This window comes from Papio anubis, chromosome X (genome assembly GCF_008728515.1).
Source record: "Papio anubis isolate 15944 chromosome X, Panubis1.0, whole genome shotgun sequence".
Taxonomy (NCBI): Eukaryota; Metazoa; Chordata; class Mammalia; order Primates; family Cercopithecidae; genus Papio; species Papio anubis.
Window position 1 is genome coordinate 87,940,000 of NC_044996.1, and position 13,572 is coordinate 87,953,571.

A 13,572-nucleotide genomic window follows, 5' to 3' on the forward strand; every position below is an offset into this window, starting at 1 on the left:
TTCAAAACCTGAAAAAATGGGGAAAGGATTCCCTATTTAATAAATGGTGGGAGAAGGATTGGCTGGCCCATAAGTAGAGCTAGAGAGCTGGATCCTTTTCCTTACTCCTTATACGAAGAAATTAATTCAAGATGGAATTAGGACACCAAATGTTAGACCTAATACCATAAACCCTAGAAACCTAGGTAACACCATTCAGGACATAGGCATGGGGCAAGGACTTCATGTCTAAAACACCAAACAGCAGCAACAAAAGCCAGAAGTGTATATGGGATCTAGATTAAGCTAAGAGGCTTCTGCACATCAAAGAAACTTTCCCATCAGGTGAACAGGCAACTTACAGAATGGGAAAATTTTTTGCAATTTACTCATCAGACAAAGGGGCTAATATCCGAGCCACAAAAACTCAAACCAAATTTACAAAAGAGAAAAACAAACAACCCCATCAAGAAGGTAGGCAGTATGAATAGACATTTTCTCAAAGGACATTCATACAGCCAACAGACTGCATGAAAAATGTAAATGTCATAGTCATCAGAAATGCAAATCAAAACCACAATGCAATACCATCTCACACCAGTTAGAATGGCAATCTCATTAAAAGTCAGAAGGTGCCTGACGAGAATGTGGAGAAGCCAGGAACACTTTTACACTGTTTGTGGGATTGTAAACTGGATACCATTTTGGGAAACAGTATGACAGACTCTCAAGGATCTAGAACTAGAAATACCATATAGCTCAGCCATCCCATTACTGGGTATATACGAAAAGGATTATAAATCAATGCCATACAAGGCATGCCTGTATATTTGTGCAGCACTATCTATTATGTAAAGACTTGGAATCAACCCAGGTATCATCAGAAGTGGGCTGGATTAAAGAAATGTAACATATACACCATGGAATGTGTACGGCCATAAAAGGATGAGTTTGTGTGTCCTTTGTGGGGACATGGATGCGGCTGGATACTATCATTCTCAGCAAATTCTCATGAGAACAGAAAACCAAACACATATATTTCTCCTCATGGGTAGGAACTGAACAATGAGATTCCTTGGACTGGGAGAGGGAACATCACACGGGGCCATATCGCGGGGAGTGGGGGTGGGAGGATTGCGTGGGAGTGCCTCCCCTGATATGGCTTAGTTGATGGGTGCTGTGAGTTGATTAGACACCAATAACAGAGTATATACTTAACAAACCTGCATTTATCCCATGCCTAGAGACTTAAAATTATAATAAAAGAAAAAGAAAGCAGAAGATAGAAAGCTATATATTAGTAGAATGCCTCAAATTAGAAAGGGCTTTGGGAGCCCGCCTTTCTGTCGAGCATAAGCAGACTTAAATCCAAACTCAGTGCTTGGAATGGCTTTAGGCACCAGTCATTTCACACTCCTGAGCCTAGTTCTTTATTTCTAAAATGATTATAATTCTTTTGCAACATTTTGAGGATTAAGTGAAATGTGTTAAAAGGCTACTACAGTAGGCTCTCCGATATTTATTTATTTATTTTTTTATTATGCTTATTGTTTTCCTGGCTTTTTATGGCTGCCTAAAATCTAGGGAAAAGGGAAGACTGATTAATGATGAACAGAAAAAACATATGAGCTAATCATTCACTGACTTATTTTCTCTCCAGTTTTTGGTTTTTTAAAAATTAGCCACACCACAAGAAACCCACGATTTTAGATGGAAAGAGCAAGAAAATCGTGTCAGTGCTCTTCATTATTTTCATCTTAATGGTATAGTGAAAATACACTGGCTTACAGATGATACTAAGGAAACTTTGGCTCACTCTAACCTGAAGGATTTTGGTGTTTTAGTACTTGGATTGTACAAACCTTTTACTGACTTTTTTTTACTGCTAAAAAGGAATCAGGTAGTTGGGGATTGGTAAGCTATTTGGTGCTCTCATTCATAGCAAAGGATTTTATAGATGAATAAGAGTTCTTAAAATATCAAAGCAAAAAACAAATGAGCAAAACTAAGGATGAAATGTAACATTCATCAGAACAAGGATCACTGAAAAAAAAAAATTCAGAAACAACGTTGATAAAACCTGAATTCAAATAACTGCAAAAAAGAAGTACCTATGGAGTTACTCCCCAGTGATACAAAGTTGAACATCCATTGACTAAATTACAACGGTCTGCTTTGTCGTCATCCTCTCTCCCTCTTATTCTCACCTTAGAGCACATTAAATAACCCATTAAGAAATTAAAGGAAAGGAAACTTGGACCATTCATTTCTTTATTTAATTATTTCCAGAAAAAACCTCGCAGTACTTTTATCTTGTGAAATTGGGTGGCCTCACTGAGCATCTAGAATCTGAACACAATGAGAACCACTATCAAAAACAAAAACAAAAAAGCCAGAGTTGGAGAGTAAAGTGGTAAAAACAGATTTTATTCAGGGCTATTGCAATAGGTAAAAAGAGACTTCAGTACAAAACTGGGCTCAATTCAAAATACACCATGGACAAGCAAAGATTTACAGCCAAGGAGCAGGATGAGGGTCAGCAAATGGAAAATCATCAGGAAACGTCAGGGGTAAGAGGCATTCTGGCAAAATCAGCTTGACAGAACTCATTCTGAAGACAGGCCAAGGTGAGCAGACATCACCTGGGGCATAATAGAGAATGAGAAACTCGATCACATATTAAGATATGTGATCAGATATCAAGGGTGGGGAGTTCTTGCTACGCTGACAGCAGGATTCTTGCTAAAACTAGATTTTACAAGCAAGTACGCAGATAGGTATAGAAAAAGGTTCAAGAGCCTGACAAAAATTTGGTCAAGCAAAGAACCTTCGTCAACATCCAAGAAATGTTGATAGAGAGTACCCCGAAACTGTGGGAAAAGGGAAAACTCACAGAGAAATTCTGCTTTGCTTATCTTGAGCCATGTTGAGTTTTACAAGACTTATCCACTGATTTTAGGAGACAAGAAATGCATGCTTAATATTTCATAGCTCCATTTGGGAGATGAGGAGAAACAAACAGTGTTTAATTAAAACATGTGCGCGCGCACACACACACACACCACACACAAAGTTACATCTTTTGAGCGTCTAGGATTTCACTAGCGTGGTTCAAGCTACTTTTGGTTTCCTCAGTTTTTTTTGTTTATAACACATCTTCCTCATGTTTAATGTTCTTTGATGTTGTAAAGGGCTGGAGTAAAAAAATAATTTTATTTATCTGGAGAGTCCATTTAACAATACATAACAGCTCTTGTTTAGATGGTAATTGGGCCACCAGGCTCATCCTGATTGCTGGATGAATTCTAGATTTAATAATGTTTCCCTAGCTGACATGACTGTAATTATATTCTTGTATTCTTGTTGTGATTGTTTTATTGCCCTTTTTGTTGTTGTTGTTTTGGGGTTAGGAGGTGCCTCAGTAGGCTCTGTGGCTTCTGGAGACACTTCCCTGTCTACCCATCAAGTTTTCAAAAAAATTAATGAATTAATTACTTTATTAATTAAATATTTTTAAGAGCAGGAAATACACTTGGAGATTATATATTTTTTAATTTTTACAAATAAGGGTTTACTTTTATTATTATTTTATTTAACTTTTATTTTAAGTTCAGGGGTACATGTGCAGGTTTGTTATATAGGTAAACTTGTGTCATAGAGGTTTATTGTACAGATTATTTTGTCACCCAGGTATTAAATCTAGTACTCACTAGTTATTTTTTCTGATACTTTTCCTCCTCCCACCCTCCACCCTCTGACTCTCTGACTCGGATAGACCCCAGTGTGTGTTGCTCCCTTCTATGTATCCATGTCTTCTCATCATTTAGCTCCCACCTATAAGTGAGAACACGAGGTATTTTGTTTTCTGTTCCTGCATTAGCTTACTAAGAATAATGGCCTCCAGCTCAATCCATGTTCCTACAAAGGACATGCTGTCATCTATAAACTATATTTGAACTATCAAACTACTTCCCTGTGTTTTGGTCCTTCCATGAGACAGTTGATGTGAGTAAGCAGAGTCCCTGAATAGCTGAGGCATCCTAGAGCACCTAGATCATCCAGAAGACCCTCTAGATTATCATCTTTCTCCAACAAGATTGTCCTTGGACACTTCTCCAACTGTTTACTAAGAAGATGCAAATAAAACCACAAAAAATGAGATCTCTTGGAAGAAACCACCTCCAGTTAGTGTGGGCACCTAGCTTATGTTGGTTGTTTTTTGAAGGAGACTTTAAAAAATATGTACATTGAAGATTATACTTGGTGATTTTCTTGTCATTTTCAGTGACCATTTCTCAGTATTCTTCCTCATATACTCATCTTCAGAATTTGACACAAAATAATCACCCTGTCCTCCTAAACTCTGCTCTTACAGTCTCTACAGCTTTTTTGCTTCTTTCCTACTTCTCAGCTACTTTTCTCTTTCTTTGCTCCCTGATCTTGGTCTTCTGGCTATCTAATCTTAGCATTTCGGGTCTCTTTTTTGTACTAAATCACTGATTGATATAATCATATTTCAAATTAACATAAAATATAACTTGCAGATGTCCTGTAGTCAAATTTTACTTTCCTTCTCTCTTTTTATATTACCTCCATACCTGAGAAATGACCATCATATATAACATTGATTTCCATCATTCTAATACAACAAACATTAATTGAGATTGTACCCTGTTTCATGAACTTTCATTTCGGGTATTTCATTGAACATTCTCACTGTGACCCCATGGAAATAGTTTTTACCTCTAGTTCATAGTCTAGGAAAGTCAACTTCAAAAGTGTAAGTAACTTTCTCAGATTCATTTATTTAGGAAATTACAGAACAAAAATTATATGGGCACATTAAGCTATTTGTATATTAATTTGACATTATATTGGTGAGCAGACAGTATACCATGTGCTACAGATGCAAAAAAGGACAGTTTCTTCCTTTAAGAATTAAGGAAAGGACAGATCTATAAACAAGAAATTACGATGCAATGTGATAAATAATAGAGGCATATGTTAAATGTCACAAAGTGTTATGTGAGTAAAAAGATCTAGTTTGTCTCGTGGGATCAAAAACAGTTTTGAGGTTGGTTAACATTTAAAATAGATTCTAAAAGATGAGTAGAACTTTATAAAAATTCTATGGAAATACATCATCAAGTTCCAAAAACTGATACAAAAATCACACTTTTAGTACATAAATCATTTGTTAGTTGGGCACAACCCTTACTTCATTTAGACTGTAGGACATAGAATGAAAATAAGCTTGTCAATACTTCTGAATTTTCTAAGTGTTTCCCAGAATTTATCAGAATTATCCATTCTTGTCTCCTTGGAACTTTTTTCCTTAGGAGAACTTAGGACACTATACATATGTAGATACTTGTTCTATTGGGTAGTGTACCTGGGAATTATATATTCCCAAGCATTGCAAGATAAACAGGATACAATCATTCCCTCAACAAAGGAGTCATGGGTGGAAGTATAGGGGCATGTGGGAGCCCTGCAGTCAGGAGTAAATCTACAGGTCCTATATCTGGTCTATGAGACTTAACCTCAAGCCCCACTGGATTGTGTGACTGATACTGTTAACCAACCTGAATGACACTTCAAGGTAGGGTCAAGATTGATTCAGAATGGGAATGGGACAGATAGAGCCTACCAGTTAACCCAGCTGTGAAGGGCCAAAGAAATAAAGTGGGGACAGATGAGTCACCAGAATCTAGAAGAAAAAGAAGCTGAGAGAGGTTTGAAGGAGAGCATTGTCCCTTCAGACCTCTGAAAAGTTGCTGTGGAAAAAAAGATGCAAATTTGTTTCATTGTGACTCCCAGAGACATATCCTGAACCAACGGGAGGAAAATCTAGGGAGATATCACAAAAGGCTTTCTAACTATTAATTCTGAGCAATGATGGCCTGAGCTTTCTCAGTAGAAGTAGAGCTAGATGACCTCTAAAGTCTCTTTACGGGTTTGATATTCTATTATTCCTTCTGGTCAACATTTTTCATTTTAAATCAGGAGATGAATTAAATCACCCAAAGGCAATGGGGGAAGTGACTGTGTTCTGAAGGCCATATACTGCTTTTATATGCCATAAAAAAAGTATCAATGAGATCTTGGAACCATCATCTTTTTTCTCTAGCCTGGTAAATTGAGTTGTGACTTTCACTCCTTCCCATTCTGGTTGCCTAATTATGCAAGTGGTTTGCTGAAATACAGCTATTGCTTCTGTACTCCTGATCTTCATGGTTGACTCTGATGTATACCCCTTCAATTCCTTTCTATGAATGGTATTACACATTTCCCTTTCCAAACAAGAACAAGATCCTGAGAATCTAGTATCACGGTGTAGTCTAAAATAAATGGCTTTTATTTTTAAAAAGATGAATTTAAGTGAAATCTTCCATCTAAATTCTATCATCAAAGGATGAATAATACACAATAGTAGTCCATGGTCCAAACATAAGCCAAAAACCTAATGCAGACATGCATGAAGAGAAATGTGGCACATGCACATGCCATTATGAACTTCAGAAATTTGAGACAGGTATCAATTAATTTAGAAAGTTTATTTCGCCAAGGTGGAAGACATGCACCTGTAACACAGCCTCAGGAGATTCTGATGGCATGTGCCCAAGGTGGTCAGAGCACTGCTTGGTTTTATACATTTTAGGGAGATATGAAACATCAAGCAACATATATAAAATAAACATCAGTTCGGTCTAGAAAGGTGGACAACTTGAAGTAAAAGTGGGGCAACTTAAACCAGGAAGGGGGCTACCAGGTCACAGGTAGGTGAGAAACAAACGGTTGAATTTTTTTTGAGTTTCTGATTAGCCTTTCCAAAGGAGGCAATCTGATATGCATTTATCTCAGTTAGCAGGGGGATGACATTGAATAGAAGGGAGGCAGGTTTGCCCTAAGCAGTTTCCAGCCTAAATTTTTTCTTTAGCTTAGTGATTTTGGGAGTCCTTTTCCTTTCACATTTCTTCCCTATTCTTTTTGAAAATTTTTTGTAGAAATCATTTTAGAAAAAAAAAAAAGAGTTTTGGTCCCAGGTTTTATCTAACCTCTCATGGCCAGGATGGTTTATTCCTGTACAAGTAGGTCCAAAGTTATTAGAAAAGTGCATTTTTAGAATGTTGTGAAGTCCCATATCCTATGAAGAGAAAACAAGAATAGAAAGGGAGAGAAATAACAACAAATGGAAAAAAATCATGGGAAATTGATATAGGCCACACTACTCTAAAGTCTATACATCAGTAGACAGGTATGAAAATGGCTTATACATGTAAATAGGTGACTATTATTTTCTTCTGAAATTTAAGTTATCTAGTCTTTGTTCATGGGGCTTTATGAAAGCACAGTTTAAAATAGGAAAAACGGGAAAAAAGAAAGAAAAAAATTGAAAACTTTATGTTGAAGACTTGAAGCCAAGAGAAACTAGAATTTTGTCAAAACTGTAGAAAATAATAAAAATTGAAAAACATCAGGCAAGACTAGAATCTAGCAACAGGTGTACTACAGTTTATTTATTTATTTATTTTATTATATTTCAAGTTCTAGGGTACATGTGCACAAAGTGAGGTTTGTTACATATGTATACCTGTGCCATGTTGGTGTGCTGCACCCATTAACTGTCATTTACATTAGGTATATCTCCTAATGCTATCCCTCCCCCGCTCCTCCCCACAATAGGCCCCAGTGTGTGATGTTCCTCTACTTGTGTCCAAGTGATCTCATTGTTCGATTCCCACATAGGAGTGAGAACATGCAGTATTTGGTTTTCTGTTCTTGTGATAGTTTGCTAAGAATGATGGTTTCCCATGGCACCATTATTACATGTCCCCACAAAGGACATAAACTCATCCTTTTTATGGCTGCAAAGTATTCCATAGAGGTGTATATATGCCACATTTTTCTTAATCAGTCTGTCACTGATGATGGACATTTGGGTTGATTCAAGTCTTTGCTATTGTGTGAGAGTGCCACAATAAACATCGTGTGCATGTCTTTATAGCAGCATGATTTATAATCCTTTGGGTATATCCCCAGTAATCAGGATGGCTGGAGTCATATGGTACTTCTGATTCTAGATCAACCCGAGGAATGCGCCACACTGTTTTCCACAGTAGTTTGCATTCTTATACACCAGTAACAGACAAACAAGGAGCCAAATCCTTGAATGAACTCCCATTCTGGCCGAAAGCACCAAGAGAATAAATACCTAAGAATCCAGCTTACAAGGGATGCAAAGGACACCTACTTCAAAAGGGAGGAACTACTGAAATACTTACTGCTTGAGTGCAAAATAAAAGAGGACACAAACAAATGGAAGAACAACATGCTCATGGATAGGAAGAATCAATATTGTAAAGAAATGGCCATGCACTTAGGTAATTTTATAGATTCAGTGCCATACCCATTAAGCTACCAATGACTTTCTTCACAGAATTGCAAAAAACTGCTTTAAAGTTCATATGGAACCAAAAAAAAGACCCCACTGTACTACAGTTTTTGAAACAATTTATCTCTCTACAGTTTTCCATTTTTACTAAAGACAAATCATGGCAGGACTGGTTTGCTTTATTATACTTGGCCTAATTATTTGTATACAGTGAAGCAATAATTAGTTTTTACATAGATTTTTAAGTTGGTAGATTTTTTTTACATAGATTTTTTACATAGATTTTAAATCTATTTTTTACATAGATTTTTTTAAATTGGTAGATTTATTTTTTACATAGATTTTTAAATTTGATAGAACTTTCTTCCATAGAAGTAATCTCAGATAAGAGTTTTTAAAGCTGAGCCCAGCCGTATATGTGTGTCCTTTCCTCTTGAGGTTCTAATATAAACCTGGGGCTCCTGGTCCTGTCAGAAAGTGACCTTATTTACTTACCACAGGTCAGAAAGCCTGTACAGGAACTGTGTACAAAAAATATGAAACCAGTTTTCCCAAGGGCTTCCCTTGGCTCCATTAGTCAGGTTTGATTCCTTAAAGGAAAGCACACCATTCCAGTCAAAGCCTTGATAAAATAACCAGTTTCTCCAATTGTGCCCTGTTACAAATAGAAACAGATTCTTATCACACTTATGCAAATAACTGTATTGCCATAAGTTAAGAATACTCACACATAGTTTCTAATTCTCTAGAAATCACATAGAGAGAAACAAATATGCTCCAAATGTTGTTCATAGGAGTATACTAAATTGTTAAAACTGTCAATATCTCAAAAGAAAAGTTTCAAGACTCTGAAAAACAAAACAAAGGATCAGAAACATTTTAAGAAAAAATTCAAGAAGATTAGTTCAGTCCATCCAGTTAATTCCTGGACTGCTTTATATTCATGAATGTTTTAGCTCTCCATGAGTCTTGAAAGCTTTTTCTCTATTCTGAAGTTACAATCTCCAAAGTTATCAGAAATCTGCATTCAAGAGCACCTATTAGAGTATTATAGTTGATTATAAAACCACCTTCTAAAGAGGTCCAAAACAATACAACAATTGTCCATGGATGACAAAAAGTTTTAGCGAAGCCATAGTCAAAGACACAATTGACAAGAAAGTTTGTCACCTTTGTGGCATACAATACTTTAATATAGCAGTTATAACAATTACTAATAATACACACTAAGTTTTATCAGAATTATAGGAGTTTTCCGTAATTTTGGAAAACATACCACTAACATATTTATACAAATACAGCCCCCCAAAAAACCTAAACACCATTTCATATTTGACAATGCTTCATGTATAATTTTTATACCAAATAAACCAAATTATGTCATTTTTTTGGACTTTAGGAAACCTAATATCTTAAAGGATTTATTAGGTCAGAAAAAGACATAATTTATAATTTGATTTTGGAAAGTTTGTCAAATATCAAAGGTTTAAAACAACTGATATCACAAAATAGGTTCACAGTCATTTTAAAGTAAGTAATTCATTTAAACAAAATGATAACTGAAAGAGATAACTCAAAGATTTAGAAAAACAAAAACCTTCATTCTCTGAGAAGGGAGAAATAATTTTTCAAACAATAAGCCCTAATATAAATAGCATGAAGCCAATTAAATTTGTTTTTAAAAGTTTGACAAAAATATATAAAATTTTTATTGTGATGGTAAGATATAACTTCCATAAGCCTTTTCTAGCCTTCATAATGCTTATTAAGGAGTTGGTTAATGCTTCAAGATAATCTTGTTAATTTGACACAGTAGCCCATATGCTGGTCTTGCATCAGTGTGACTTTAACATTAATGATTAATATATAGGGAAACTGAATTTATTTTACTGTACGAAATTGACTCCTACAACTTCACGCATCATGCATCAACCTCTTCTGCAATAGTCCCTGGGTCTTGAGTTGAAATAGCTTTAATTTCTGACATTGTGTCTTAGGAATGCAGTTTATTTTCATTGGCATCTTCTATGTGGCCTGAAGATGGGGCTTTAATTACTGTCAGTGTTTAAAATTTAGCAGGACTTGGTGTCCATTTTAGACCTAGGAGTCAAAGCACTAAAACTCAATGTCACAAGTACTTTAAAAGCAATACAGAGAGATACACAAAAGTAAGAACCTTTGATTTAAAAAAATCTCTTTTTTTCCTAAGCAAACTAAATCTTAATAATAATGACATAGGAATTGTTTTGATAAAATGTAAATCTGTTAGGCCAGTTACCAAAAGTTAGAAGAAAGACCTTTTGCACTGCAAAGAATAATATGTTGGAAGAAAACATTTTCTTTAGACCTTTAAGAAACATTCTTAGCATCAGGCCATTACAACAGAACTCCAAAAACAAAAACAAAAACAAAAATGAAAGCGAAAAACTTATATGAGCTAGAAATAAGTTGAAAGAGAGCAATACCATTTAATGCCCTTTAAAAGGAGAGAGAAAACTGAAAATGGAGAGATGTAATAAAAGTTAAATTTCGTTTAAATTTGGTTGAAATTCAAGGAGATATATATATATATATATATATATCTCCTTGAATTTCAAGGAGTTCCTCCTTGAATCTATGGCTGGCCTCAGGTTTAAAAAGTCTTATCTGAGATTCCTTCTATGGAGGAAAGTTCCATCAAAGCCAATTTAAAAATCTATGTAAAAAATATATAATATCTATATAATATATATAGATATATAGATATCCCTCTATTGTAACTTACATAGACCATTCATAACAAGCTTGGACTTTCTGGTTTGTCCTGAACATGCTGCTTTCTTAAAAAACCAGTCATTTTATTTTAGCTCTGAATTTACCACACATGATTCTTTCTCATATAAAATTATTTCACTTTAAGCTTTCTTACCAACAACAAAAAAAATTTTATTTCTATAACTTTATTTACATTTCTCTGATGTCCTGGTTCTTTTTACCTTGTTTTATACAGAACCTTTAAGTAAGCTTTGAATTAGATAAAAATGGTTCACCCTTTATAAATGACACATTTTTTAAGAAAGAATGTTTTCCTACAATTTATTTTTATTAGAAAAGGGAAAATTAACAAGGATATCCAGGATTTGAACTCAGCTCTGGACCAAGCACACCAAACAGACATCTACAGAACTCTCCACCACAAATCAACAGAATATGCATTCTTCTCAGCACCACATCCCACTTATTTTAAAATTGACCACATTATAGGAAGTAAAACATTCCTCGGCAAATGTAAAAGAACAGAAATCACAACAAACTGTCTCTCAGATCACAGTGTAATCAAATGAGAACTCAGGATTAAGAAACTCACTCAAAACTGCACACATACATGGAAACTGCACAACCTGTTCCTGAATGACTACTGGATAAATAACAAAATTAAGTCAGAAGTAAATATGTTCTTTGAAATGGATGAGAACAAAGACACAATGTATCAGAATCCCTGGGACACATTTAAAGCAGGGTGTGGTGGGAAATATATAGCACTAAATGCCCACAAGAGAAAGCAGGAAAGATCTAAAATCACCACTCTAACATCGCAATTAAAAGAACTAGAGAGGCAAGAACAAACAAATTCAAAAGCTAGCAGAAGACAAAAAATAAGTAAGATCAGAGCAGAACTGAAGGAGGCAGAGACAAAAAAACCCTTCAAAAGAATCAGTGAATCCAGGAGCTGGTGTTTTGAAAAGATCAACAAAATAGACTGCTAGCAAGACTAATGAAGAAGAAAAGAGAAAAGAATCAAATAGACACAATAAAACCTGATAAAGGGGATATCACCACTGATCCCACAAAAATGCAAACTGCCATCAGAGAACACTATAAACACCTCTATACAGATAAACCCAAAAATGTACAAGAAATGGATATACTCCTGGACACATACACCCTCCCCAAAGTTCGTAGGAAGAAGTTAGATCCTCTAAATAGATCCAATAACAGAGTTCTGAGAGTGGGGCAATAATTATTAATACCACCAACCAAGAGAGAAAAGTCCAGGATTACATGGATTCACGGCTGATTTCTGAGATATACAAAGAGGCTAGTGCCATTTCTTTTATTATTATTGTATACTTTAAGTTCTAGGGAGTACATGTATGGATAATGTGCAGGTTTATTTACTAATATGTATGCTTGGTATTGCCCATGTTGGTGTGCTGCGCCATCAACTCCATCATGCCCATCAACTGGTCATTTTATCAGGTATAACTCCCAAATGCAATCCCTCCATCCCCTCCGTGATAGGCCCAGTGTGTGATGTTCCCTTCCCGGAGTCTAAGTGATCTCATTGTTCAGTTCCCTAGGTAGGAACGTGGTGTTTAGTTTTTCCTATTTCTTGAAGTAGTTTGCTAAGAATGATGGTTTCCATTTCATCCATGTGCCCTACAAAGGACACAAACTCTCATCCTTTTTTATGGCTGCATGGTATTTCATGGTGTATATGTGCCATTTTTCTTAATCAGTCTGTCACTTTGGTGGAACATTGGGTTTGATTCCAAGTCTTTGCTGTAGATGATTGCTGCAATAAACATCATTATTGCATGTGTCTTTATAGCAGCATGATTTATAATCCTTTAGGCCTGTCGCGATAATGGGATAAGCGTTCTTGGCGCTTCTAGTTCTAGATCCTTGAGGAATGTTGTACTTTCCAGTTTTCCATAATGGTTGAACTAGTTTGCAATCCACCAACAGTGTAAAAAGTGAACATTTATGCATCCTCTCCAGCACCTGTTGTTTCCTGACTTTTTAGCTGGTACCATTTCTTATGAAACTATTCCAATCAATAGAAAAAGAGGGAATCCTCCCTAACTCATTTTATGAGGACAGCATCATCATGATGGCCTGGCAGAGACCCAACAAAAAAAGAGCATTTTAGACAATATCCCTGATGAACCGCGATGCAAAAATCCTCAATAAAATACTGGCAAACCGAATCCAGCAGCATATCAAAAAGCTTATCTACCATGATCAAGTCGACTTCATCCCTGAGATGCAAGGCTGATTCAACATATGTGAATCAATAAATGTAATCCATCCCATAAACAGAACCCAAAACAAAAACCACATGATTATCTCAATAGATGCAGAAAAAGCCTTTGACAAAATTCAACAGCCTGTCATGCTAAAAACTCTCTATAAACTAGATATTGATGGAACGTATC